General features: G+C 45.7%; 1 long non-coding RNA gene across 11 annotated transcripts in view; it reads left to right on the top strand.

The window, feature by feature from the left end:
• LOC110353382 (uncharacterized) overlaps nucleotides 1-27,905 on the top strand; it is a 328,386-nt gene that overhangs the window by 64,463 nt on the left and 236,018 nt on the right. For all 11 annotated transcript variants that reach the window (XR_011804899.1, XR_011804903.1, XR_011804896.1 and 8 more), the window contains exons 5-7: nucleotides 183-295; nucleotides 4,555-4,661; nucleotides 13,303-13,462. This is a non-coding gene — a long non-coding RNA (uncharacterized lncRNA). The remainder of the gene's footprint in view (nucleotides 1-182; nucleotides 296-4,554; nucleotides 4,662-13,302; nucleotides 13,463-27,905) is intronic.

Below are 27,905 nucleotides of genomic sequence, written 5' to 3'. Positions count from 1 at the left end.
CATATGTTTCCCAGTGTACTGAAATACCTGCATTCTCTAGGCCTGGATGCACTACTCTTTTTAGGCATATATCAGACTTTCAGGTTGTGAACAGAGCTGGGATCTCCAGCAGTCAATGGCTCAGAAAATTGTAGAGGTCGCATCTAATTCCACTACTGAGTGTGAATTTCTTTCTCTTTTAGGATCAACCAATACTGGTGAGGTTCCCTCTGTGAACTGGACAATGGAAGTTGCCAACCCCAATTCACGGTCGCTCTTCCTACTGGCAAACATCCTAAGGAGGAGCTGTTTTTAGGTGAGACGTTAAGCATTCACTCAATGGAAGTGATCGGGTTTTTATTTCTATTCGAAGACCCTTAGTAATTGTGAACTGGGCTGACAATTAAGAACTAGGAAACTTTATACCCTATTGCTAGGCTCACAGGTCCATTGCTTCTGGATAGATACCTCTTTTCTCTTTCTTCCTCTGTTTCTATTCTTTGAATTTTTATTTTTTTCCATTAGCTCCTGCACATCTTGTGATTTGTTGCGGCTAAAATCGATCTCACCTGTGAATTTCACACTGTACCTGAAGGCACCACTATGTCTCTAAGTGTACGTGGGGTGCTGGCACTTGTGCAGGTTATGGAAATAGAATGAAGAATGGCAGGGTGGACTCAGCGCTGAATAATCATGTAACGGGGAGGTAACTCAAAGAACTAATCAGAGACAGAAACATAAAAAGAAGTTATCTCCTGGAATGCAGAAAGTCAGGTAGAATGAAAGGCAAACCTGAAAACAGGGAATCTGTTTTACATCAGTGGAGGCAGAGGAGTGCCACCTGGGATTAGCTTGGCCATCGCCAGCGCTTGGTGCTGCAGATAACGCGAGTTCCATAGCAACGAATTTCTAACTTGAAATTCCTGGCTGCAAGGGTGCGTGTTAACTAGAAAATGGACTTGTGTTTCTCTGAAATCATTAAAAAAAAAAACTAGCTTTATTTTATTTTCCACCCACCATCCTGCTCAGAAAATGGACTTATTTTTGAAGTCCCTAATTAAGCATGAAAATTTAGCGTTAGGCAGATGCTGTCATTTTCTTCCTACCCCTCCAGCAAAAACCCACATGTGATGTGTTGCACCGGGCTCCGGGGTTGTAGGATGGGTTGTGAGTGATGAGCATCTGCAAAACCTGCTGCACATGCCCAGGGACTTGCAGCCAGATGAGTCATATGTTGCATGGGCCAAGTTTAATCCCAGAGAGAATGTTACAACACAGGAAGAAACCCCTGAAAATAACAGGAATTGGTACAGTATTTGGGCCGTAAACACAGGTTAGAACAGTCTGGGTATTTGCTTTAATCCTCTCTGATTCTATTTTGAATTGTAATGTTCCTACTTGCTAAACCACTTTCCATTTTTGCACTGTTTTACCGTGACATAAGGAGGAGGGATATTTTGGAAACTGGAAAACTGCCACTTGCACCAGAATGGCATGCCACTAATTTTTGCAGTTTTTTTGAACTGCGCGTTGCCGCTCTGCAAGCTCTGTCAGCCTCTTCTTCTAGGATTCCCCGCCGAGATCCCCACCCTCCTACAAGATGGGACATGCCCCAGGGTAGAAGAGTTTTGTTCCCTTCTCCTTGGGCTGTGCTGTCTCACCTGCTTCAAAACCAGGCACTTTGAAATGATGCACCGAGTACTGGGAGGGCGAGGGAGTTGGGATTAATGGGCTCTTCCTCTCTGAGACCCAGCAATATGGACTTGGTGGGCCCAAATGCTGCCAGAAGATCACAAGTGCACCCTTAATGTAGACGGGACAAAAATTACTGTGCAACGTGTGTTGATGTAGTTTTGCACCATTTCAAGCAAAGGTTAAGTGAAAAAGTTCAATTTGCCTCCGTGTCTCCACGGAGTGTTGGCATTCGTGGCAGCGAGGTGGCCAAGAACCATCCCTGGAGCTTGTGGGGTAGGTTGGAAGAGGGTGAGGGTTCTTGTGACAGTCCCAGCCAGGAAAATGCCTGACAATGGACATTTCAGTGGCTGACAAGCTACGATTGCACAGTAGCTCATGACGAATCAATCTAAATGGTAGGTAAGAGCTGAAGATGAGGCTTGTTTCCCCCACCAGCCCCCACTGTATTGAAATATTACAAGAATCTTGCTTTGCACCTTCACTTGCTTGAGCGCTGCCATATGTCTGGGGGTGTTGTACTGGGCAGGGAGGTAGCCAGGTTGAGGGAGAATCACGAAGTGTGTGTGGTGACATAGTGAAGCCTGTTTTTTAGAGGGGTAAACAAATCTCACTTCTACTTTTGAAAAAAAATCTTTTTCCCTGAGCAGAAGTTGGGAAAGTCATTTAATGTCAGCTAGTGAGTTTTAATGGAGGCCTGGAAGAAGAAGAAAAAAACCCTCCTGTGTCTGCTTGTTTCTTAGGTACACCACATTACCCACAGCTAGTCTCACCACTCCCAAGAAAGTTTGTTTAAGTCCTAAAATAATTTCATTCCACTGGCCCACAAATATTCCCATTTGGTAAGCCTTATATAGAGTAATTACTGTTTAACATGGCAGTGCAGCTGGGTCAGGGCTTATTTTGGGTTAGGAGTTATAAAAAGCTGTTTGTAAAAAAAAAATAATTAAAAAAAATACTATGTTTGTCAATCTGTCATTCTAAACAAATGAGTCTAGAAAACTTGTTAGTTTGCTTATTCTTTTTTTTTTTTTGTCTTTTTTTTTTTTTCTGCTTTAAGAGTCAGCATTCATGAGAGCAACTGGCATTGGTACCAGAGGCATCCAGTCATCGCATCCTGGTTTATTTGGATGTGTCTGCACGTCAATTATAAAACTGTAATTGTTAGGTAGCCAGGTGTTGTGGTGAGTGCTGTGGGGTGGCATGTGTGCAGGAAAGGAGAATGCTTTACCCAGCGGAGACTTGGGAAGCTCAGCTTTGGGGGCAGGTGCAAGGTGTGCACGGGCGAAAAAGCACCTTGAAGGAGGCGTCTTGGCTCTGTGCTCTCAGCCAAGCAGGTCTTTGCATTTTATGTGCCTGAAGCACTGCGCACGGAGCGGGCAGTTTGTTCCCACCGCTGCCCTGTGGTGTAATTAGCTGCGTCTTGCAGACGGGGAGAGCGAGGCGGTGAGAAGTACTGAGCTGCTCCTGATGACCCGGTGAGTCACGTCTTGGGTTAGAACTCAGGATTTTCTGGCTCTTATGCTTATGTGCATTTTTTTAGACCGTGCTGAGTCAAACATCAAAGTTCCTTCTAATTTTAATGGCTTTGATATATACGTATGTATATGTGCATATATTTTATGTTTGTGCATATTCGGTTACAGATGTATGCATACAGCTAGAAAAAAAGAAAATGTAGCTATGTATATGCATGTGTCGCTTCTTATTTATTCCTAAAATACAGGTGTCTCTGTGGGAAACAAGTTGTTAAGCTGTTTATTGTACAATAGCTCAGGAAGTTGAGAGTATTGTATTCACTTATATGATTTCCCATGCTGGGTTGGTCATTTCACCTCAAAAATTAGCATCCTGCTCTGTTTCACAGAAGACCCCAATATTTTTAGTAATCATAGGAAAGAATGTTGTCCACTGGGACAGAGCGGGAGGCTGTGGAGCAGGACTCAGGGTTTGGTTGTCCTTTTCTACTTGTTTTATGGCCTGGGACCATTCTTATCACTCTTCTGTGCCTCTGTTTAATAGCAAAATGGGACCAGTAACATCGAGTTACCTTGGGTGAAACTATTAAAAGATGAAATTGAAGTTTGGAGACCTTTTACTAGCCTTTGACATCAGAGAAATAGAGCAGTTACGAGAAGTATTCCTGTGGTTTGGTTTTATTAATGATATGGACTCCTTGAGAGATTGTATTAACGAAATGAAGCTGGGAAACAAACCAGAAGCAGATACAGACAGAACTTAAAACCCTTCGTGGACAGTTACACAACGTGCTAAGAAAGGGTGGCTATGTTCTTGGATTGTTTCTTGTAAAAATTCTGAAATGCACTTGGAAAATAGCTTCTTCTCTACAACAAAAATTACAAGAATGCTGACATTCCAATAGTTTTTAAGGGAAGACAAATCTGAGAAGAAATACTTTGGGAATTATGAAAAGTTTTCAAACTCAAAATCCGAAAACGCAGTTGAACAAAGCCTCTTGGTTCAGAAATGGCTCTCAGGTTTCTTGACTCTTTGTTCTCCATCAGCTATGCCAGTCTGGTGGTAAATGGCAGCCTGGAAGCCCTGAGATCCAACCCTTGAACCAGAAGCAGGTATATCATGATAAGCAGAATTGGGGTGTGCAAACAGAGCTGTGAACACAAGTTTTCCTCTGCTTGAGCTCCAGCTTTGTCTCTTCTGCCCACACCACTCTGTACAGTCCTTCAATCTGTCCAATGTCTCAGCATTGCTGTGGGATTAACAGCTAGCAGAAAATGGTCTGAGCACCCCGTTTCTCTGGGAGAGTCAGAGAGGTTTCATTTCCTCCCCTTCCTTGTGTTTACTGTTTGATCATCCATCATTTTATTGCTCATATTCACATACTCCTTCCTCTTGTTCCCCCAGCTTGTGCCTGCTGAGAGTTGGAGGTGAAGAAGTGCACACCCACCCTTTGTGCCATTCTTGCTGAGGACTTGTACAACGTGGTCGTTCCGGGCTGAACGTATTTCCAGGTAAGGTAGCACCCCTTATGACTTAGGTGGGGAAATGAGCAATTAAAAGTCAACTGACCGCTGTAACAGTCAAAGCAGCACAGGTTATAACAGCTCTGCCTTTGTGTTGGGTATTTTCTACATGTCCATGGTAAGAATCTAATTATTTTTCCATCTACAGCAAATCTAATAGGTCCAGATAAATGTTGTTGTGTAGGCACTAACAGCGACTAGAAAAGAAGTTTGATCCTGGGCTGTCAGAGACAGAATCTTTTCCATTGTAGGTCGCTTCTTGAATTAGTCTGAAAGAGCTCTCATTTTATTTAAGAGGTTTTTATTGATCTACAGGGCTTTGTTCATAGGCTCTCTCTTCTTGAGTGTCTGAAGCAGGTTTAACTTATGATAGGATGGATGTCTTATTTGAGCTCATTTTTATCAACTCAGTTGTTGCTAAATGTTTTTCTTTTCTGGAAGGGAAGGAGGCACATGGTTTAAGAAGAGATAAAAATAAAATAAAATAAAATGTAGGTTTCCTTCCAGTCCATTAATTTTCTTTCATGGAGCTCTGTAGCAGTTCGAGTGCACAATTGGGAGGAATCAAAACACAGACATCTAGACTATTACATAAGATCAAAAGGAGAACGGAATTGTTTTGAAGCTGAGTATAATGTGTTTGTCCAAAGCCATGGACGTTTTTGAGAACTCAGAACATTCTTCGTGTTCTGCTTTAGGATGAAACTTAGAGCGTACAAACTGGAGAGAGATCCCAAAATACTTGAAGCCAATTAGGTAACTGTAGACTTTATTCAAAGTCCTTAATGAGTGAGGCCAAGCAGGGATTTGAACCTGATTTTTATGTGCGCTCTTTTCTCTTCCCTTCCTCTAACTTCAAGTTCTATCTTACATTGAAGAAACCATCCTTTTGGATGTCAAAAATATGAACGGATTCAGGTCAGACACTTAGGATTATTTTTTTTAACCACCCCAGTGTTTTGTGTCCAACAGCTCCCCCCAAAATAAACAGATAGGTTGGCTGTGGAAATTTCCATAGAAGATTTCCCTCTGTCTTGCCTCATAATTGTATTATTTTACAGCAGTCTAAGTTACAACTCTTCCTAAATGGACCTGCGTATCATAAAGGACAGAGAGCATGTGGACTGTCCATGCTAGGAAGATCTAGTATCACAGGATGATGTACATCGAATGTATGTACATCCAACCGCAGAGGACGGGCTTGCTAGGTTCACTGACCTCTTTTAATTTGAATGTGTGTCTATTAGGAACAGGCTAGAAATTGGCCTGAGCTCCTTCTGCTGCCAGTCACTTGCAGTCCTGAACAGAAAAAGAAACGCCAGTTTTTCTTCTCTAGGCCGGATGCTGAGTCACCTGTGTGGTGAAAGAAAATAGCCAAGGGCTTGCTATTTCACCAGCGTCCTGATGTGCCTGGGGATATTTCATCAGCTGCTTTGCTTGGGGAAATTAAAGCTTTAGGGCCTCAGGTCAATGCAGTAGTTAATTGCACTTAAGTTGGTAATGCGCTTATCCCCTGGTGTCTGAGGTCCCCATCCATGATAAATAAGTTTTATTTTGCAGTTGGTTTTAAAGCCATTGGCAATGTGTGCTTGTTTTGCACTGGTGCTTCAGAGCTGTTGTTTCAGGCCAGCGTTACTTCTAGTTGGAAACCTGTTGCAACTCATCTGCCTCTTCTCTACGTCTCGTTCCAGGCCTTGGCCTGGTCTGTGGTGGCCATGGGAAACTGTCCCACTGCTGCTGTGTTTTTCTGCCCACTATTGGGTTTTTGGTCGGGTGGGAGGGCCAAGCTGCAGGGATGCTGCAAGGTGTAGGAACCACTCTTCCCGAGCCTCTGAAGGCCGGCAGTGACCAAGGAGCACTATTGTTGTAGCTGTCCCATTTTCATCCAGGGAAGCTTTCTGAGGCCTTGCGGAGTGCTTCCATGCTTACTGCCCACCTCAGAAGGCTTCTGGAGGCCTTCAGACCGAGTAACACCCTACAGGCTTGCTGGACAGGGCATCACTTACAGCACTGCAGGAAAGGTTTCCCCCTGCTATGCACCATTTTGTTGTTTTCAGAGCTGGTTGCCCTAAGGAGTACCTAAGCTGGGGATGTTGGTTCAGGTGGGCTACCGAAAAGAAGCTGTCTGTGTGCAGCTAGCTCGGTGCTCAGGCACGATATGAGAGCCTTGAACCCTTGAGCCGTGCTGGCTTACCTACGAGGCCAGGATCTGAGCATCTTTTTGTGAGAAGACTGAGAGGGGATCTCATCAATGTTTACAAATATCTTAAGCGTGGGAGACAGAGGGATTTGGCCAACCTCTTTTCAGTGGTTTGTGGGCACAGGACAAGGGGCAATGGCTACAAAATGGAGCCTAGGCAGTTCCGCACCAACATGCAAAAGAACTTCTTCACGGTGAGGGTGATGGAGCACTGGGACAGGCTGCCCAGGGAGGTTGTGGAGTCTCCTCTGGAGATATTCAAGGCCCATCTGGACGCCCACCTGGGCAACCTGCTTTAGGGAACCTGCTTTGGCAGGGGGGTTGGACCCGATGATCTCTGGAGGTCCCTTCCAACCCCTACAATTCTGTGATTCTGTGATCTGGCCTGAAGCTCAGGAGCGGAGCGAGCAGCATCTGCATTTTGCTGACAGCTCACTGCAGCACAGCTTTGCTATCAGCCTGCCATCCGTGCTCACCTCTGCGAGCGCGGCCGATACGGTTAATCCGTGCTTATCTGCATGCAGAGCCATAGGCGGCGAGAGATTTCATGCAAAGTAGCATCGCGCAGCCCTGCTCCTTCTCGCAAACTATCGATTACGTGTCTGATTTGCTCTCCCCTGATAATAGGCCATAGGCAGAAGCCAATGGGGCGAGGAGGAGGAAAACCTGTCATGATCATTCGATGCAGCCGGCGAGCCAATGGGAGCAGTATGCCCGTGGATTGGGTTGGGAGAGAGCAAGGGTGGGGGAACTGTCTTAGCAACAGCAGAAAGCCACTGTCCCCCCTCCCTCCATGCAACCATCGTGGAAAGTTCCTGATGATGCTCCTTAATGTATTTGTCTCGCTCACGCCAAGTTGGGACGTGATGTGTTTGACTTTGCCGCGTGTGCCAGCTTACTGCTCCTTTCCACGATCCGTTGGAAAGGGAAGGGTAGGAGGGCATCTTTTCTTTGCCTGTCCTATTAAAATGATTGAGTGAGCTGAAGGCAAAGTGATCTGTTGCTGGATTCATTGCTTGTGCAAGCCCAGAGGAAGAAAGTGAGTTTTATATCATCTTTTTTGTGGTTGGTATCTTCTTCCTGACATCTTTCCAAGACAGGTAAAGCAAGGCAAAGCCAAAACCTTTTGCGTAACCCAAGCTTTGTGGCTTTGTTGCACTGCAGGGCAGGCAGTCTGTTGTGGTAGTGGGAGCTGGACACCTTGACTCTATTCTCAGCTCTGTCCTTATATGCAGTTAGGTGAATTCCTAGCCTTCAAAATCCAGATTCCCCTCCCAGGTTGCCAGGCTCTCTGGTCTGGGAATTAGAAGAAAAGAATTCAGTGGAGCCCTCCCTGTGATCTGTGGGCTGAGAGAAGTCAGTCCACAGATTGCACTGCTTTGCCTCTTATCTTTTATCTGCCTTACCGCAGAAGCTGTTCTCTCTGCCTCTCTCCTGGTCAATCTGTCATTGGTTTAACCAACCAAAACTGAAAATGGCAGTTAAATTTGTCGAAACCTTTTGAACGTTTATTGGAAGCCAAGCATCGGCACTTTCAGCACTCCCTCGAAAATGACCTTCGTTGTCCTCCCCTCACCTGCTGCCTCCTCTGGCTCATAAGCATTCACACGTTTATCTCACTATTTGCATGCTGATAATAGACATAGATTTTGTTAGTCCTGCATCTGTCGAGACGGCGGGAACAATAATAGAAGCACCGTCGGGACCAATATATATTGGTCTTAGGAGTGTGCCCAATAATGTCTGGGTCAGGGAGCCTTTAACTGCAGTGTCAGGGAATTTAGTCAGCTGTCATCGCTTCTTAATTAAAAATAGCTGAGACTCACTTACATTCCATTGCTGTGTGTTAGCTCATTTGTCATCTTGTCCTTTGCTCTTCAGCAACCCCCCTAAAGACCCTCAAAACCAGACAACGGATAAAAATGAAGCAGGTAGGAAGGCAGAGGGCGGATAACCTGTGCCATGGGCTACTCTTTGGGTCAACAGTCTGCAGGAGTTGAGCAGGATTCAAAGGGGATTGCGACACAAAACAGCACAGTATGCAATGTACCCTGTGTGTATTTTATATCTATAAAATTAGCCCCTGTACATGCACGTGTCAGGGAATAAATCAAACGCTAACTGTCCTGGGGTTACTAAGAACTTTCCTTGTGGACAAACCAGCTCATATTTTCCCATCTTGAGTTTCCAGCACCTTCCTCTGGTCCAGTACTCCCAAGGACAAAATGTTTTTACAGTATGAGACTATCAGACCTTTCCTATGTACATAAGTGATTGGATTCCTTATTCCTCGCTAAATGGAATTTAGCAGTATCTGTGATTGCTATCACCTTCCAGTAGGTTTCACTAATTTATTGGTGATGTTCCTAGGGGGACAGGGAGATGGGAGGTTACACCGAGGTTCAGGAGCTGCAGAGGGAGATAAATAGCATGCTGTAATATCATTACTGAACGAAAATGTAACCCCCTCCCCCTGCCAAAAAAAGAGAATGTATTGTGATTCGAGTTAATGCGCGGAGCCAAGGGACAGTTTTGGCATCGGGAGAATTTTTCTGACTTCCTTTTTACAAGTAAATCAGAGGTGGAAGGGCATGAGACTGACTAACTTCCTGAACTGGAATTTGCATCCGGACTACCATATTTAATTGTCTATGATTGACCTATCCTCCATGAATTTTGCTAATCCATTTTTGAACCTGTTTATATATTTGGCCTCCACAGCATTGGGTGGTGATGAATCCCACCATTAAATCACATATTGTTTGAAAAAGTTCATCCAGGATGTCCTGTACAATGCTATCAATCTGTCCGGTGAGTAAATGGATGGCTGCTGCCAAGGCTTCAGATTCCCTTGGCCCAAATCAATGATAATTCCCCTCGAGACCTCGTCCATTCCTTGCACTCGAGAAGGGAAGCAGCACCACCCCTCTTGTGCTTCACCACCCATCTGGAGCTGCAAGGGGGCTGTGTTAGCTGCCACGTAGGGCAGCTTCTGTGCTCCCATTGCTAAACAGTGAATTTTCTGGCCATACACAGATATTACTCTCAGGATTGTGCTCCTGCTGACTTGACGGAAGGTCCAGTGATACTTGCTGATGTTCTTGCTAAGATTGGTGCACTTCCCATGGAGGGAAAATTCACATGCAGCTTGGGGAATGAACCCAGATTAGTTTGAGGTTCTCTTCAATTTGCTCAGATTTTTTAAGTCTACTTGAAGAAAGCTGTAGAACAATTTGTAGGAAAACAAAAACAGGAGAAGACCCCTGCATTGACTTTGTATTGTTTGAGGATTCTGACTTATTTTGAGGTGTACTGACCCAGGAAACCAGAGTCAACAAGTTCTGTACATATGAACCCTAAATCATCAAGCTAAGGACAGACCTTCATGGTAGTGGAGACATTTTCAGACTGCAGTTTTTTTTTTTTTTAAACTAATTAAGCTCTGATGACTTCAGCTGTATTTTCAGCCTCTGATTAAGGCCATGATACTAATTAAACTCTTGAATTATTAAAAATGCAAATAGTCAGACCTGTGTGCAACAGCAGAATTGTGTTTCCATGCTCCAGGACAGCAGTGGGAATATTTGGCAGAATCCCTTGTGGTGACAAATTTTTCTTCTCTTTTTTAAATGGCTGCGCTCCACTTGATGCAGAACTGAAAACATCAGCTGCTGGGGTAAATGTCTCAACTGCCTTGCAGCTAGACAAGGAAGTTTGATTAAAACACAGCAAAGTTTTGGAAGGAACCCTGGGTCTCTTGACATCACGGCTGTGGCATTTTCACTGGATGGGCTGTTGGGATTGAAATACCATTTAGTCTGTAGAGAGTGAGTCTGCTGTCAGTAGCAAAACTCTTGGAGCTGCATTTAGACTACTTTGTTGTCAAAGTTCAAGAGCATGATAAATTATTTAGACCTCTGGCTGTCCTACCAAACCCCATCTCTCTGGCATCCCCTGCGAGGATGCGTGCAGCTTTAGCTAGGCGTCTATACCAGGATGTCTGCTTGTGCCCTTTCCTTCAATCCAGGTGTATTTATTTATTTATTTGTGGCACTGGTACCCAGTGGGGGATCTGAAGGATATCTTGATCTCTTTACTGTCGACATCTCATCAGGCACCAGGTACCTTTACAAAGTACCAGCCGTCCCCGTGTACCAACACATATTTTGAGGTAGGATTTTGTAATCCTATGTTGGGCTCATTTCTTCTGTGGATGGACAGTCCTGCAGTGGGTCTTTGGGGTCAGATGGAGTGCTGGGACCTCCTCCGGACCACTCCAACAGTCCCACATCCTTCTGGTGCTGGGGGCCCCAGACCTGGATGCAGGACTCCAAGTGGGGCCTCAGGAGGGCAGAGTAGAGGGGAACAATCACCTCCCTCCCCTGCTGGCCTCTCATCTGCTGCTGGGACTCCTCTGTCCCATCCTGCACCCTTTTTGCCCTGCCATTTAGGAGGCTCTGCTGCATCTGTAGGTGTTTGCAGCCAGCACCAACGGGGGTGTGAGAGGGACATGGCAGTAGGCAGCCTAGTTATAACCTGCCTAGAGGGAATTTTCTTCCTAACGCCTATTTAGTTCATAATAAAGATATAAATTAAAAAAGGTGCACAAGGCACTATTCAAATGCAGCAAGCACTTGTCATATTGAATAAACTGGAGCCCTCACTGGTATGGAGGTGTAACTATTTACTGGAGGCACTCATCAGATAAAAATACGACCCGGTGTCTCCAGTTGAGGCCAGTCAATGGCAGGTGTGATGGTAAAGCTATGTCAATTTTTCCTTCCCCTCTCGACTGTCCTTTTAGCGTGTTAAAACAAAGAAATAAGTGGTCATTACTTTACCTATGACAGTTGACTTTTTTTTTTTTGTTTTTCATCCCCTTGCTCTAATGGGCTGCAGGTGTTTCACAGCCAGCACAAGCTAACAAGGACAGACGTTCTGGCGGCATGCCAAAATTATAAAACTGTCCAGGGAAAGAAGAAAAGAAAAGACAAAGCGTGTGGGGGGAGCAGGGGTGGGAAGGAAGGAAAAAGAAAGCACGGGAGTCGCTCCATGCTGAGATTTTGTACTTTTGTGTCTCCTGAAGTGAATACATCAGTGAGGAATCAAAGGTTTTAAAAAGTCATTCAGCCCCTCCAAATTAGAAGGCGAGCCATCTGCACGACAGGATGGAGCTCTCCTCAAAGGCTGCAGGCCAGGGCTGGTCTCAGTGACCCCAGGGTAAGCCTGGAGTAGCTCCACCAGGGTTCCAACCAGCTTGCCCAGGAGCTCGGATTCTGGCTTGGTACACGTGTCCTCCTGCCAGAATCACATTTTGGACCCAGGCTTTTAATGTTGTATCACCATAGTGATGGGCTCTTCTGTTTCAGAGCAGATGAGGAATTGCCGTGGGGTTGTCCAATGTTAATTAATTCCTTTTAGGCAAAATTTGAACTCGGTGAAAACTACGAAGCCAAGACAGCCCCTTTGGATCTCCGCAGCCTCTCACCCTCTTTGATTTTTGTGATGTCTTGCCCTCGAGTCCCACATGCCGCAGCAAATCCCTTGTGTTTTCTGGAAGTTAGATGGAAAATCAATGGGAAGGAAAGATGCTCTGCATGAGAACTGAAAACATGCACGTGTCCTTACGGCTTAGCAGATAATGCTGCTTGGAAAGCCTGGGTTGTGATGCAGGATCCCCAAGGTGCTCCGTATTTGGGTAGGAGCCAAACAGCTGCCAGGATAAGGCAGCACAAAGGAAAGCTGGACCTGAGGCACCGGCTGGCTCAGACCGTTGGCTTGGATTGCCATAAGGCATTGTGCCTAGTGGTGAGAGGTTTGCATCTCCAAACCTGCATTGCTGATGTCTGTGTGAGTGCCTCGGGGCTGTCTCTCACCTCAGGTACCTCAGGCAGGATGCTAAAGGTAAGTGAGATGTGTCCAGGCCTAAGGGCACGTCCATGAGGAGAAATAGATCCCTAAGCTAGTCCTGATTTCAGTTAGTTGTGGTGTGAGGTTACACAGATGCTCTGAACCCAGAAACTGGATTACTCATGCAAAACCAACATGAATGTGTCTTCCTCTACACTGCTCAGTGTTTCTGGGACTGGAATACCATCCTCAGACACAACTGGGGCGTCCCTCACCCCACAGCACAGACCTACCCTTGGGCCACATCCAGAAGGATGCCAAAAGATGTTAACCAACCCACTAAATGGTCCAGGGTCCAGATATCACAGCAAGGGACACATCTGAAGTAGATTTACTTTGCTGGGTTTAATATGACAGATCTCAACCACAAATTTCTTATCCAGATTTGTTTGGAGCCAGGATTTGGTTCAGGCCAAGTGTTTTGCTTTGTTTGTTTATCTCGGATATGTTTTTGGATGCTTAGCAGGAAAAAAAAAAAAAAAAGCCATAGCTGATGAATGTTTATTATGTTCATTTCAGATCTCCTTTTGGCAGCTGGATAAGAAGGGAATGCCACCGCAAAGGAGGGATCGTCGAGGCAAGGTTGAAGTCATGCTCAACGGCAGCAGCAGTGCTGTGCATCGCACATGTCACCGCCGTGATCGGCGAACTTCTCCCCCAGAGGGACTCTCAGACCTCTGTGAGTAGCATCCATGATAACTACATCTGGGCATGCATATGGTTTTAAAGGTGATAAAAATCCCACAATTGAAAATCACTTGTTTCAGAAAGGATTTACACTGTTGTAAGACTTAAAAAAATTTTAAATTGTTTTAGGTCAAACAATTTCTAGTAATGAAATGGTTGATGAAAAGATGCTTCAGAAAGTGCTTTGTAATGAGGCAAACTGAGACGTCTCAGGATTTTCTGCCTTTTTTTTTTTTTTTTTTTTTTGATGGCCTTTAGGTATTTGCATTAACCCTAATGGGTGCTTTGCTTGGAAAAGGATGTGAGCTCTGACTTCTGATTGACCAAGTGCTGAGAGTGCTATGAGATCTCTGAAAAATATAAATAATTATAATAGTGGTAGTGAACTGAAGCCTATCAAAACCTTTCATGGTGGCTTAGAAATCCAGGAATTCTTTTGCTCTCTGATTCACTCCATGAAGTATGCTGTGCTTTGATTTCTGTCTGTTGATGCCAGTGATGTGCTACGATCTCGGGCAGTTCCTAAGAAATCAAATGCAATTTGCTTTCTTTGAAATAGTTTCAGATAGGGCCAGATATTCAATTGGTGCCAACCTGTGCCTTGAGTGGCTTCAGGAGAAGTTATGCCCTAATCTGGCTGTCTAAATTTGACTCACTCGTGCTCAAAAGTTTAAGTTCCTTGCTGTTTCTATAACCAGGACTCAGCTTCCTTCAGTTAACTTCAACACGGTTTATGCATCTTCAGCTGCTGAGAAGACCAGGTGCCAGTATGAACCACTTCATGTTTGTGGCTTACTTGGAGTCCAAAAACCTTTCAGGTGCATAGCATTTTGTAGTGTGGATGCTCCAGAGCAGTTCTTATTCTCTCATACTCTGTGTGCAAACCGTTAGTTGCAAATTTCTCCTAACACTAAGCGTGTGTCTGGGTGGCCTGGATCACAGCCCTGTTCTTCCCAGCAAACCTTTGGGTCAGGGGAGAGAAATAAGGTGGCGCAGAAGGCAAGTCAGACTTTGGGCAGATTGAATATTGCTCTGATAGTGCCTGTTTCTCCTGAAATCACAGGCCAGGGCACAGCAGGAAGGGGACAGATTCGGGGCATCCCTTCAGGCTTTTGAACACACCGCAGAGAAAGCTGCCAGATCTCTGCATGGGGTGTCCTGGTGCGGGAGCTCTTGTGGAGCTGGTATGCAGGCCACATGCACTTGGGGTGGTGAGGGCATTACTTCATTTTCTCTTCTTCTGAAGCTTATCTGAAGGGGAGGGAACTGTAGAGGTTATCTTCTGAGTGGAAAAACTGATCTCAAGTGCGTGTGTTTAAAGCTAGCAACAGCGTGAGCCATGTAAACTTGCCTGAATAGGCGTGTGAGGCCACACCGTCTGACTGGGCCTCACTGGAAAGCACGGTGCCTGCCAGCACCTGAGGGTTTCTGTAAGGGTATGATGAGCTGACAAAACACTACAGAGAGGTGGAATTGGTATGAACCATGTTTGGCATTTTACTACGTAGTGGCAGCAACAAAAGGCCCTATATAGGGGTGGGTGAAATCAGCTTTGGAGACACTGCTGATCTTCTGCGGAGTCCAAGGTGATCAGACCCTTAACAAGGGGCCTCAGCTCATTGCCTGCATCTTGTTGGGATGGACGTGAGCTGAGCTGTGGTGTCCCCGTGTGACACCTCGCAGCGAGACAAGGCATGGCCCAGGTAAATCAGCAGGGAGAATCCTCACTTCTCCTGATGGGTTGTGAAGAAGAGGCTTTGCAGGCTGCCAGCCGTCGAACGCTGCCAGGTAGTTTACAAGCAGGGGAGAGGATCTACAGAGTTGAAGGAGGGCGAGCTGATAGCTTTACACATTTATTTCCAGGGGGTTGCTTTGCTTTGAGGCAGTGCCCCTGGTCTGGGTTCCCCAGCTATCCACCCAGCACATCACAGACACGCAGGCAGCACACTGGGGATCAAACCATGAGTGCTGGAGCGTGGCCTTGAAGCTGTTGTGCCTGGGCACAGGCTGCCAGCGAGAAATGGAGCTGCTTTATGCTGCCTGACGGCGGGCCCTACAACCCACTACCTGCGGCCCTCTGCCCGGTGCCAGCAGGTGCCACGCTTCCTCCCGCTGTTCTCCTGACTTCCAGCATTTCATCTTTGCTCGCGCCGCCGTTTCTCATCCTTCTGTCTCTCTCCCAGGCCTCGGTGTCTGTCTGTTCGGAGTCTCGGCCTTGTTTGCTACTGTCCTGGTGCCAGAAATGTCCGTCCAAGGCGATGGAGCTGCCTGTGCGCGGCAGGACTCGTGCTCGCTGGCTCCACCGTCTGGACCTGGCCCCGAGCACAGAGCTCAGCAGCCCCTAACAGGTCCCCTTGCTTTCTCTCCAAGAACATGATTAGAGGTTTGAAACTGAGCAGACAGCTGGTATACTCTCCCAGGGCAGCCTCTGTGTCTGGGCCTCCATTGTTTTTGTCCAAATCGTATCTGATTGCTTTCCAAAAGCGTTCCAGTCCGTAAAACCAGACCAGGTGCCTTTGGTTGTATTCATTCCTGAAATACCAGCTACGAACAGAAGCATTTTGGATTGGTCTTAGAATGGGTATAAAATTAATTTCAATCTGGAATGCTCCACCCCCCCCCCCCCCTCTTATTTAGAGCACTTGAATCTTCCCTTGCTCTTTCCAGACAGAAAAATGACCTTTTTCAACTCAATCCTTGATCTTGTACCTGCTTTACTGTGTTCTCTTTTACTAGATCATCAAAACAGCTTCATGCCATGCTGGTCTCTGAAATCTGACCTCTAAATACATTCTTTGCACCTTGACCTTGTTTTCTTTTTACATAGACTAAAGCAAGCAGCGAGACAGATGCCAGGTTTTACTGCAATGTGCTTTCCCATTCTGCTCGGTAATTTGCCAGAAATGAGGAAAAAGCAAAGGCAAACCTTACCTTGCCATCCAAAATAGGTGGAAGGGTTTAAACGCTCGGGTGGGCACTGAGTCTTGGTTTAGATCTTCATCCCTTTAACTGCCAGGCTAAGTGCTTTGTCCTCCAGCCTGCCCTTCATCTCAGCAGCATGAGCAGTAGCCCTGGCACCGGGGCTGCGGAAGGGCTCCCGATGCTGCCAAGGAGATGGGCCCTAGTTACGGAGCGGAGCTCTGCCAACCTTCTGTGCTGGGGAGTTTGCAAACTTCCACAGCGCATCTGTTTTATTTCAGAGCATGGATTGCACTGAATAGTCCTTTTGTGTGCTCTGTCTCCAACTACCAACACTGGCTCTGAAGAAGCCAGTGATAAATATGACAGCTCCTGTTAGTGACTATCCCCTGGATGCTACGGCCTGACCTGCGCCCACCCTCTATTACCTGCAATTAATAATGTTTGTATTGCTGCTTCAGCTTCATTTATTACCAGAGATGGGCCAAATGCGCATGGAAAGCTTTTCTGTGCCTCTGCATTCAGGGTCATTTGGAGGCCCACAGATGGGACAGGCCCTTTGCCACCGAAGCGTTTACCCCGCCGAATGCCACAATGTTCCGCGTATCATTCAAGGGGAAAATAATGATGCTTAAAATGGCAGGAGAGCGTTACAAGGTAGGCTGAGTGGCACAACTGCAGATGGGCAAGCTGCATACCTGCTGAAGGAGGTTCTGCAGAGGTAGGCTCTGTCCCTATTCCCCATGGGACATCGCCTTCCAAACACAGATTTTCCTTGTGGGTTCAGAGAACTACAACATTAACCCTGAGCAGTCCGGTGTGGTGTTAAATGGCCGTCATTTTGTGTTGTAAAAGTACTTCCTAGTGGCATGAGAAATGGTTTTGTGTAGCTACCACTGGCTGAAGGTGTGTGCACATTAGTATATCCACAGCGAGGGAACACAGTGTTCCTGCTGCTGTTGTACCTGGTGTTTGTCATCGCCCGACTGGGAGCATCAGGTCCCAGTAAGCAGTGTTAGGAGGAGAGCTGTCTCACTGCACCTCTGAGCAGTCTTTGAAGTGTGAATCAGGGTTTCCATCAGTTGAGCTTATCTCCAAAAAGTGATCGTTTTGGAAAACGTGCCCCATTTTGTTTGTATTTGAACGCAGGCACCAGAACGAAGTGTGTGTGCCTCTAGCACTTGCAGTTCAGTTGCTGGACTGTCACCAGTTCAAGCCATCACCCAGCGAGAGTCCCTGGAAGCCCAGCTCTCCCCGTGCTGTCTCTGGACAGTGTTTGACTAGACTGCTTTTATCTCTCCAGCCTGTCTGTGGGAGTTGAATCTTTGTACAGAGACTGCATTGCTTGGCATCTAATCTGCACTAGTTGACTCAGTCAGCCTCCGAAGGCAAGGGGGGAGGGAGATAAGTAGGAGGAAAAAAGGTGGGAGTGGAAAATAACATATTTGAGGGGACAGCAGGAAGTCTAGGCTCATTCGCATCTTGGGAATTGCTCAGGACATAACCAAGTGAGTGTTTCCTGATCCCCTCTCTTTTTATTTTTATTTTTTTCTTTCTGTTCCCCCTGTGGGCCAGGAGGAAAGGATGCCTGGTAGGGCACGGCTGGGAGAATCCCAACAAGGGTGATGCCCTTAGCGAATGTCACTAGAAAGCCAAGTGTCCCAGGTGGGTGGCAGTCCTGACCCACCAAAACAGCTTGGCCACGGTGATTTTCTTTACACTGCTCTCTGTGGTACCTGGATTTCCCCCAAAGATCACCCATCCAACCCAACCTGTGTTTATGCAGAACTCGGGCAGAGTTCTCTGTGTGGAGGATATTGGAATATATTTGCTTGTTATTGTTTTATTTTATTTTTTTTCTGGATTAAGATGGAGACTAAATGAGGTTGGCTGGTGAGGGAAAGAAACCAGGAAGGATTTCTGAAAGATAAAAAGTGTTGCTGGCTTTGGATAAGAGGGATGGGGATTGTTTGGGGCCTGTAGGATATCTGAGAAGAGGTGCCCTTGTACAGGTGGAGCTGTAAAGTACTTTGGGACACCTCAGCATAAAAGTTGCCACGTGAATGTCAGACGCTGTTATCTGTTGTTATTAAAGCTGGGGACCTGCTTGCACTTTTAAAGATCGATAATCCCACATTCTCTAACCGGGCCGAGCTGGGATCACAGGGCGCTCGTTGTATGATCCGTGTGTTCAAGGACTGATTAGGCCTTTCCTTTGTCTGCCCTAATTAAATCAATAAATGGCCTCTGTAGTCACCTGTGTAGCAGGTGACAAGTTTTGCTGCTGGAGGTCACTGAAGAGGGCATCCTGGCAGCCTTTGAAAAAGGAAAGGATTTTGATCCAGAATAGTCACAGTGTCCTAGTTTCCCAGTCCCTTGGGCCAGCTCGTTCCTAGAGCAGGGCTCGGAAAGCAAATAGAGAGGAACTGAAGAGAATCGTCTCTCTCAGGGATGATCGAAGAAATTCGCCATTTCTGTTGCCTCAGATCTTTCAATGTTTACTCCAGCTGTCACCTGCTTTGTCTCTCTTATCCTCTCTTATTAACATGTTAGTAATGCTGTGATGAGGAGGTGAGCAGATTATGTGTCAGCGTTGCATTATGATTTGGATTCCAGCTATACTGTAGCAGCTCCTGGGTGCACTGGCTTTGGTGTGAACAGTATCGTGTAGGTTGCTGCATAAACCCGGTGCTTATTTATCAAGGTGAGATCATTTTAAGTGAAACTGAGCAGAAAGAAATATTTATTTGGATTCCCACGGATCCCGTGGTTGTTTGAAACCCAGATCAGCTCTGAGCTTTACTTACATATTTCAAATAAATTCACCCAGAGTCTGCGACTGGCACGGCCTCATTCTGGGAGATGAAAACAAATGCAAAGCCATGTGCTGGGGTTTGCTGTGCTGGATTCGCCCACTTTTTCCCAGATGGATACAAGGGCATCTGCAGGTGTTTTCTCCAGGACAGTCGACCTTGACACCGGGTCCTGGCATGCAAGGGTGTGGAAGAGGGGCCACCGTGACTAGCACAGCTGCCTCCGGTAAGGCTACTGCCCTCGGCAGTTTTTTTGCCAGGCTTCTGGGCTGAGGGTGTGTGTGCAGAAACCTGGCTCTCCAGAGCACGTCCTTCCTTCCCTGGGACTCCTGGAGGCAGCTCATTGCTCCTAAAACCTGGTGCCTTCCAGCGCTTGAGGATTATCCATTTAAAATAAAGCAGCACTAATAGGATGGGATATTTTTTTTTTCCTCAGGGGAGTAAAAATGGTGTCTTTTAACCTGTCAGGGTGCATTTACAGTGCAGCTGAGGTTTGAAAGAGGCTGTCCAAAAAGAAACCTAGGGTAATAGGAGTGTGTTAGTAGAGCTAGTAAGCACTGAATAGTCTCTGTGGTGGCAGAAAAGCCTTAGGCTTCAACTGATTGCTAATTATGTGGCTCTTTTCCTTTTTAAGAAAATGCCAGGCAAGGTTTGTGAGGGAGGTAAAGTGTGTTAATGTGTGGAGAGTTACCAGTTTTGTTGGTGGTGTATTTTTTTTTTTTTCCCATGCTTTAGTTTGGTGTTAGAGACCGGGCTCCGGTTTTAAAATGATGCCGCGTTGCCAAGTTCTGCCACCCATCTCTTAGAGCCTCTCTGTAAAGGGCACAAGTTATTCCACCTTAAAAAGAAAAGGGAAAAAAAAAAAGAAAAGGGAAAGAAAAAAAAAAAAGCAAAACCCACACTGTGCAGAGAGGGAGAGAGTTACAGAAAGTGGGCCCCCTGCTTTTTTCAGAGGGGGAATGTAAGCAGATCCTCGCTGAAACTGCTTCACTCAGCAGTTTTCAGCTTGTTTTAATTGGCCTGGCCTGAAAGAATTCTGAATGCTGTACCTGTGCCAATGAAAATGCAAATGTTTCCCCGAGACGAGGCACTTGGAGTGCCTGTGCCCCAGCTCTGATAGCAGCAGCAGGGGCATGGAGACATGGATGGGACGGGAAACGGGGAGGCCTTGATCTGACTCGGCTTAGAAAACAAAGGGCTTTGGAAAATGAAGCACGAATAAGGTAGAGCAAAACGTGGGGTGCTGCTGGAGCTCCTGCGAAACCAGGGGCTCGCCTGCAGTGACGCCCAGCACCCTCTCACCTTCTGCTGGGCTGCTGGATCCTCTGCTGGCTTCCCAGGCAGCCTGACGGCTCTTTCCTTCCGTAGTTTTTTCACTGCTGTTTACTGGAGGTTTCCCGTCAGCAAGAAGGCTGTTCCTGCGGTGCCGAGATGCTGTGGCCAAGCGTGTCCATCCAGCCAGTGCCTCTGGGGGTGGTGGGTGCCACCGCGTGGCCCTAGGGGCTGTCTTTTGGGCTGTTGCTGGATCAGTTGGTGATGGACCTTCAGGTCTGGAGCTCTTCCTCTGTGCTGCCGTAGCCTGAGCAATGTGTGATCTTCCAGGGCTGTTCCACCTCCTGGAGCCAGACTTTCTGGGTGGCTCAAAGGGATGGCACCGGGGCCAGTGGATCAGACACCGCTGGTGTCTGCTGAGGTGCTGGAGTGTGTTTGAACTGAGAGTTTTGATGAGGGTATGGCGTTGTTTCAACCAAAAGATCTTCTCCCTGTCTGGCTAGCTCTGTAGCACTGAAACTTCAGGATCGTCCCCACTTAACGATGGCTGTTCTTCTCTAACTCCACACAAACTGTTATTTGTTTCCGTCTCAGCTGCTCAGAGCATTTCTGAATTAGTTCAGTTTCACGGTCCCGTGTCCTGATGCAGAGTAACTCTGTTCTCTCCCAAAGCATCAGCTCAGTGTTGGAGTCAGAATTACTGGCATGACTGTCTTCATGCTCTAAGCTTGCTATTATCTGAAAACATGAAAAGATGATTGCTTAATTCTTTGTGTTTATTTTCTAAGAGGCCTTTTTTTTATTTTTTTTATTTATTAACGACTGTGTCTTTCCCATGTGGAAATAAAAATGGGTTCCATTTTGCTTGAATTTGATAGTAAATCACACTGGGTGCATCATCGCTAAATTGTGGTGTGTGCATACAAGCACGGGTGTGGGACCTCTCCGGGGAATCCCATCCTGCCTTTCCCATATCCCATTTTTATGCTTTTTATTCCTTTGAGATGCTGGCCCTACATCGAGATGTCCTTCATCTCAAGAACCAGTTTGCATGCATACACATCTCCCTCAGGTTCCAAACAAAAAATCCCTTTGGAAACAATAAAATCCCTTATGGGCCTGTGTACCAATATTCCTCATCTGCTGAAATTCCCCATATGCTGGGCATCCCTCCCTGTGACCATTAACTACACTTCTCTGCAACACATATTTCACAAATTATGGTCACACAAAGTTATGTTCTTAAGTATCCATAAAACACACACTTTGCTAGAGGACATGTACTAAAGTCTTGGAATGAAGGAATACGAAAAAATACCTGGCTCAGCTTGTTTTTCTGCCTCAAGTCAAATTACAGCCCAGTTGTGAATTGGGAAAATAATTCATTTTCAATACATGGTTGATCAATTTTTTCCGTCTTTGTAACTGCCTATACAGTAATGAATATATGTTCTTTGCATTTTTCAGATAAATATCCAGCGTCTTAGGGTATTTAAAATTAGATCTGTATACATTTGCAGAGCAATGATTATTCTGAATTTCATCTGAGGCAATTAAAAAGCATCATGATGACATTTAAGGTGATATTTTTCTCCCCTATGTTAAATAATTATAAATAATAATAATGATTAAACAAATTATTCTGTTCCTCCCAGTCTGGATCAACCTTTAGGTTAATAATCTAAATCATTAAAATTCATCTGTCTCTCAAAGGATTGAGCAGTTTAAAAAATTGGAGGAACCTTTCTGCATAAGGGTGATTGATAATTACCAAAGCAAAGATGTTTTGTGGGTAAAAAATGTGAAGGCTCAGCAGATTGATTGGGTTACACAGTGGTCAGGTTGAGGTGATATTTTCAACAATTAAACTCGGCACAGATTTATCAACTGACATCCACTGTGTGGGAGATGCTGAAGTCAGGTCCAGGCCTGCTTCTTTGCACACCAGCTCTGAGGAACCCGTGGTTCCCAGCTGCAAACTCACTGCGTGACCTGAGGTTGCTGACAGCCACTTTTTGAAGTTGTTGTTTAATTTCAGTGGGAGTTGGGCTCTTCTGTTATGACATTTTATTATTTTTTCCTTAAATTTGCCTGTATGAGTGAGATTTCTCTTGACTAAGTTTGTAGGCCAAGCCATCTGCTCTAAAATCTAAAATACAATAAATAAATAAAATCCAATAAATAAAATGCAATAAATAAATAAATTAAATCCAAGCTGCTACCCAGGAGAGTTCCTGCTAGTGTCCATCATTCCCTCCGCTCTAGGGTTGGTTGATTTACCTCTGCGGATGCCTCTCTCACTTCATTTGTGATGTAAAGCACCTAAACAGTTAGATGAGAATTGAAATCCAACTTTGAGATGGTTACAGCTGGAAAATGATTATGCCCAAGGTGGCTCTCTGTCTCTGCAGCCACGAGTGCTCTTCTCCCATAGGAACTGCAAAGGTAACGTGGTAAAAACACCAAAATACAGCTTAGCTTCTCCATTGATGAGCAATCTAATATAACTGCTTGAAAGGTGTATGAACTCTTCTGGACTTTGCACCTCTTTGGTTAATTAGAGAGACTTCTCTGGCCACAAAGAGCCATGGAAGAATGGATTTCCAGTGCGGGAAGGAATGATAAGGCTTTCCCAAGGGGCTTATTGGATTGCGAATCGCTCCACCTATTTGCAGAGTTTCTCAGAAGTAGTCTGTGTTCATCCATCTCTCCCCCTCCCTCCGGACTATTAAATCTCTTCCCACTCTGCTAAAACCAAGCCTTCGCCTTGTCTTAATAAATTGTGTTTCTTGCTGAATGTGGCTGTTTTGCAGGAAAAGACACTGCTTGGAATAATCAGGACCAAATTGATAACCTTGTATATGGGGTACAGACTGAGGAGGCTCCCTTTAAAATTGGGGGGACTACAGGGTTGCCCCTAATTTCATTGCCTATTAAATATGGCTGTTGATAACCCTTCCCTCCCCAAAACACATACTTTATTCCCGTCTCATTTTGCTATTTACACCCCGTCCCGCTTTCCCTGTCGCCTTATCCTCCTGGGCATCCCTCGCTAACCATAAATGCCATAAAGCTGGAATTCCAGCTCAAACTTCAGCCCAGCGAGAGGAGTTAGTCCAGCCCTGAGCTGCGGTGGCTGCTTGCTGCAGCCGGGCTGCGGCTCCCCGGGGAGCAGCTTGCTCAGGAAATGGAGCTATTTCCGGGCCCGGCTGCCGCCAGGAAATGAGGAGGCAGCAGAGATATTTTTTGAATTTGATGGGATTTTTTTTTTTTCGTACTTTGTAGCAGGGAATGCTCAGGCCGGCGCTGCAGCGAGCGGTTTATGGAAACCTTTGGTTTGGGGAGACGGGGGCTGAATTGGGTTGGGGGCTGACACAGGTCAGATGGAGAGCGGGGATCTGGGAGCAGCAAAACGCAAGCGAGGAATCCACAGATTTGAAGGCAAAATAGTAAATGTGACCTCATAAATTGTTACTACTTTGTGTTGCCCATATTCTCATTTTCCTGATGGATTTTATTTATTTATTTTGTATTTTTTGACACAAAGTTAAATAATTTAAAATCCTTTCCGAACCCAGAGCAGAGCCAGATTTCAGGTCCCCCACTCTAATAGCAGCCCTTCTACTTTAATATTAAATAGACTTCCTTAAAATTAATCTCATCATAATCTAAAGAAGTCAAGTATACTTTAATTTTTGTGGAAGATGTGTGGCTAGCCCCCTAGATTGTTTTAAAAATCTCAGTCTTATTCGTGTGAATATCTGGTAAATTCCTACTGCAAGTGGTGGTTGAAACACCAAAAGTAGGCATTTCCATTGAAAATGAAAAAATAATGGCATTCTTTTAGTGAACTTGGATGGTGTTTGAGAAGTATGTTGTTATGAGAGCTACACAGAAGATAGTCCTTGTAAAGGGTTTCAGTTGTAGCTGTTTTCAGAAACAGATCGTGCTTTGAAATTTTCAGGAGGAAGATTTTTCTTTACCTGTCCCTCTCCTCCCTCAGGAAAAACAAAACAAAACAAAAACAATACATTTGAACGGAATTTACCATTTCATCATAATATTTTCTATTTTTATAATACAGTCTGTGCTCAGTATGGAAAGATAGAAAAAAAACTCTGCATTGCTTTTGGATTTTTCTTGAAGATATGAGCATGTAGTACTAAAGCTAGGAACCATCAAAACAAGAAGCTTTTTTTCCTAATGAGAAATCAATATTTGTTCTGAAATTTTTGAATGGGATAGGTTTATGGCATTGAGAGCTTTATTCCACGCGAAAAGGTGGTTGTGCCATTTGCCTGATTTTTCCCAGGCTGTTTTACCCGTGCTTCCCTCGAAGCCTCTGTGATCAGGGGACAAAAGCTAGCTGCGTTTGCCAGCGCGTTGTTTTGTTGCTGCTTCGGATTCGGAGTCACAAACCGCCAGCCAAAATCCTGCCATCACCTTCCAAAGGCAAACAAGAACTGGCCTCTGCCCTAAGTGTGCGTCCTACAGGAGTGTCCAGAGGAAGCGCATCCCAAGGGAGGACTGCGGGACAGGCACCCTACAGGCACCCGAGAGGAGCCGAGCAGGTTATCTGGGCAGCCCTGGTGCCATAGAAACATATGTCTGAAACCCCAATACAGGGGCTCCATGCCAAATTGGTGCCTTTTTGTGCTGAGGATGGTACGGAGAGTCGGTGTTCTTCCTGCAGGTGAAGGATTTTGCTTTGAATCCAACTTGTGGTGTGCTTGCTGTGCTGGATTTTGCTTTCCACAGGTACGCACGTGCTTGGGGTGGTGCAGCGGGCTGGGCGTGCTCCTGGTGCAGCAAAGCCCGCAGACAGCAGGTCTGAACAGCCGGCAGGGAGGGAGAAAAGAGGGGGAGCGACTTGCTTGTAGCTGTCCAGAAGGAAAACATAAATCTTCTGAGCTGCAATGCAATGCAACGCTCGCTCCCTCAGCACCCACTGCCTCGCGAGCGATGTCCCAGATCTTTACGTATGTGATAGTCCCACTGAGTTCAATTGTGGCTAAGGAAACACAAATATTGTTACTCACATGTGGAGAGTTGCTCATGTACTAATCAGCTGAAGAGCAGAGATATCCATCTCAGTCTTATTAACTTCATCACACAATTTATCACTGAAGAGGGTTACTGAAGGCTCAATTAGGCACTTGTGATTTTGGCTAGTGCCTGCAGAATAGTGTCCCGTTGTATAATTTTGTTTGGTTTTGGTTTTATATAGTAAAGCACAAATAACATTTACTCATGAGACAGCCTAGGGACACACTGCCAGAAATAGAGGCTCCCGACAATTATACAGGATGTTGCTGTGGTGTTATCATATGATTCATCCACTATGAGTATGAACAATTGTTAACCTCAAGACACTCTCACTTTCACGCCCTCTGACACACATACCACTGAGGACAAATATCCTCAAGATGAGTAAAACATTAGGATTGGGATTTTGACTCATAAAGGTCAGTTCATTTCAGGTTCATGTGTTAAGCCTTAGCTTTGCTGTCCAACCCTTGAGCACGAGGATCGTCTACAAGCAGTGTGAAGAGCAGCTGAGGAAATCTTTCTGGATGCTGATTCACGGTAGTAATGGCTGTGGATAGAGACAAAGTGGTCCAAGGTGGACACCACTGAAATCACTTACAAAGAGAATAAATTTGGCCCAGATCTCCTGATACAACTGCATTGAGTTCAGGAGGGAGTAATACTGAGAAATGTGCCCAGTAAGGCTGGGAGAAAGATGGCCAAAGAGATTTAGGTGCTTGAAAGAGGGTTGCTCCTGTGAAAAGCTTCTGTGCAGGCTTTGCTTGACCATGAGCTTGGCAGAACATGAGCGTGGTAGAGCAAGGGCAGCTAGCATCAGCCGAGAAACTGGACTTTGAGACCTGGAGTTGCAAAACTGTCTCTCCCGATGAGCCCTGCAATGGGTAACAGCTGGATAATGGATGAGCTCCTTTGCAACCCCGTCTTGCATGCACTTCGTTATCCTATTCTTCCCTGTACGTGTTTGAGGGGCCACCACTGGCTGTGCCTTTTGCAATTCTTTTTTTGTCTCGTTTACTTTAACTTAATTCTGGCCCTTCCCTTCACAACTTGGGCTCTGGCACTTGCTGGTGGCCAGCCATCTTTTGCCAACTCTTTTGCCTTGCAAAGTCGCATCACTAGATGGCAGTGTAATGGCACACACGTGCCCTGCCCGTACTGCCGGGGAGAAAAGTCAAATTTCACCTAAAAAAATGGACAAAATTTAAAATTTGAGTGCAAAGCAACTTCCAGACCTTAAAACTGAAACTACCTCTTCAGCCACCTTAAATTCTCTTAATGCTTTCTGCAAAGACCTAGGACAAGGTCTTCACCTATGACCCAGTGACACAGGTGCTGCACCACTTTACACCACGCCCCTGATTTGGCCCACAAAGCTCACATGGATGTCACGACCATGCGTGCGATTTGCACGTATGTGATATGAGGTCAGGAAATTTGGATAAGATCTAAAATACAAAACCAGTAACGCAATCAAACCTGACATTTTTCTTCAAAATTAAGCTTTCCTCACTCTTCAGCTTTTGCTCTTGCTTCCCCACCGGATAACGTTTGGAGCTGCTTTGCGGTGTTTGACCCCGTGGTACAGTAAGTGAAGTGCCAGCACATCTCATTTCAGCTCTCCAAAGGGGAAGTGCTCCAAAGGAGTAGCCCAAAGGGGAATTTGTGTGGTGCACAGGTTTTGGTTTGGTTTTCTGGAGGGCGAATTGCATCCTGTGGGTTTGCAGCGTATGGAGTCCATACATTTGTGTATGTTTTCTTAGGTCTGGGCTAGCACCCTCATTTATGACCAAGATTTTAACAAGGAGGAAAATGTCACAGTATAGAAAAATAAACAGGGTAAAAATAAGTGGCAGAAAGACGGTCTTTACCGCACTAAACATCATCCTTTTTGGACGTCACGAAGACAGCTGTTGGCTGAGAGTGAGATCTGAAGGTCTTTGTTAGGAAACGTTATTGCTGAGATTTTCACTGTTTGGATTTCCTGTTTTCCTCACTTCTGAACCCTTTGGCTTTTGTAATCTCAGCAGGGTCAGGTCTGGTCATCCGTGGGGAAACAGACTGTGAACAACAAGGCTATGTGCTGCGGGAGCAGCGCCGGGGAGTCAGTAGGTGAGCGGCTGGGCAGGTTGTGGAGGAGCCAGGATCCTCGCCCGTCTGCTCTGACCTTCTGTGTAACGCTGGCCATAAGGCTGCCTTGTCTGAACCACATCTGTCTAGATAAAAAATATCTATCCTTGGTGTAAAAACACCGAGTGATGGAAAACCATCCGCTGTCCTTCAGGAGCGCTCCTAGGTTAATTGCCTTTGGCCGTTAAAAATGAGTGTCTTATTTTTGGTCAGAATCTACTTAGCTTCAATTTCCTTGTCGTTGTATCTGGTTAT

This window comes from Anas platyrhynchos, chromosome 25 (assembly GCF_047663525.1).
Source record: "Anas platyrhynchos isolate ZD024472 breed Pekin duck chromosome 25, IASCAAS_PekinDuck_T2T, whole genome shotgun sequence".
Classification (NCBI taxonomy): Eukaryota; Metazoa; Chordata; class Aves; order Anseriformes; family Anatidae; genus Anas; species Anas platyrhynchos.
Note: the sequence above shows the minus strand (reverse complement) of the source record. Positions and strands in the feature narration are given on the sequence as shown.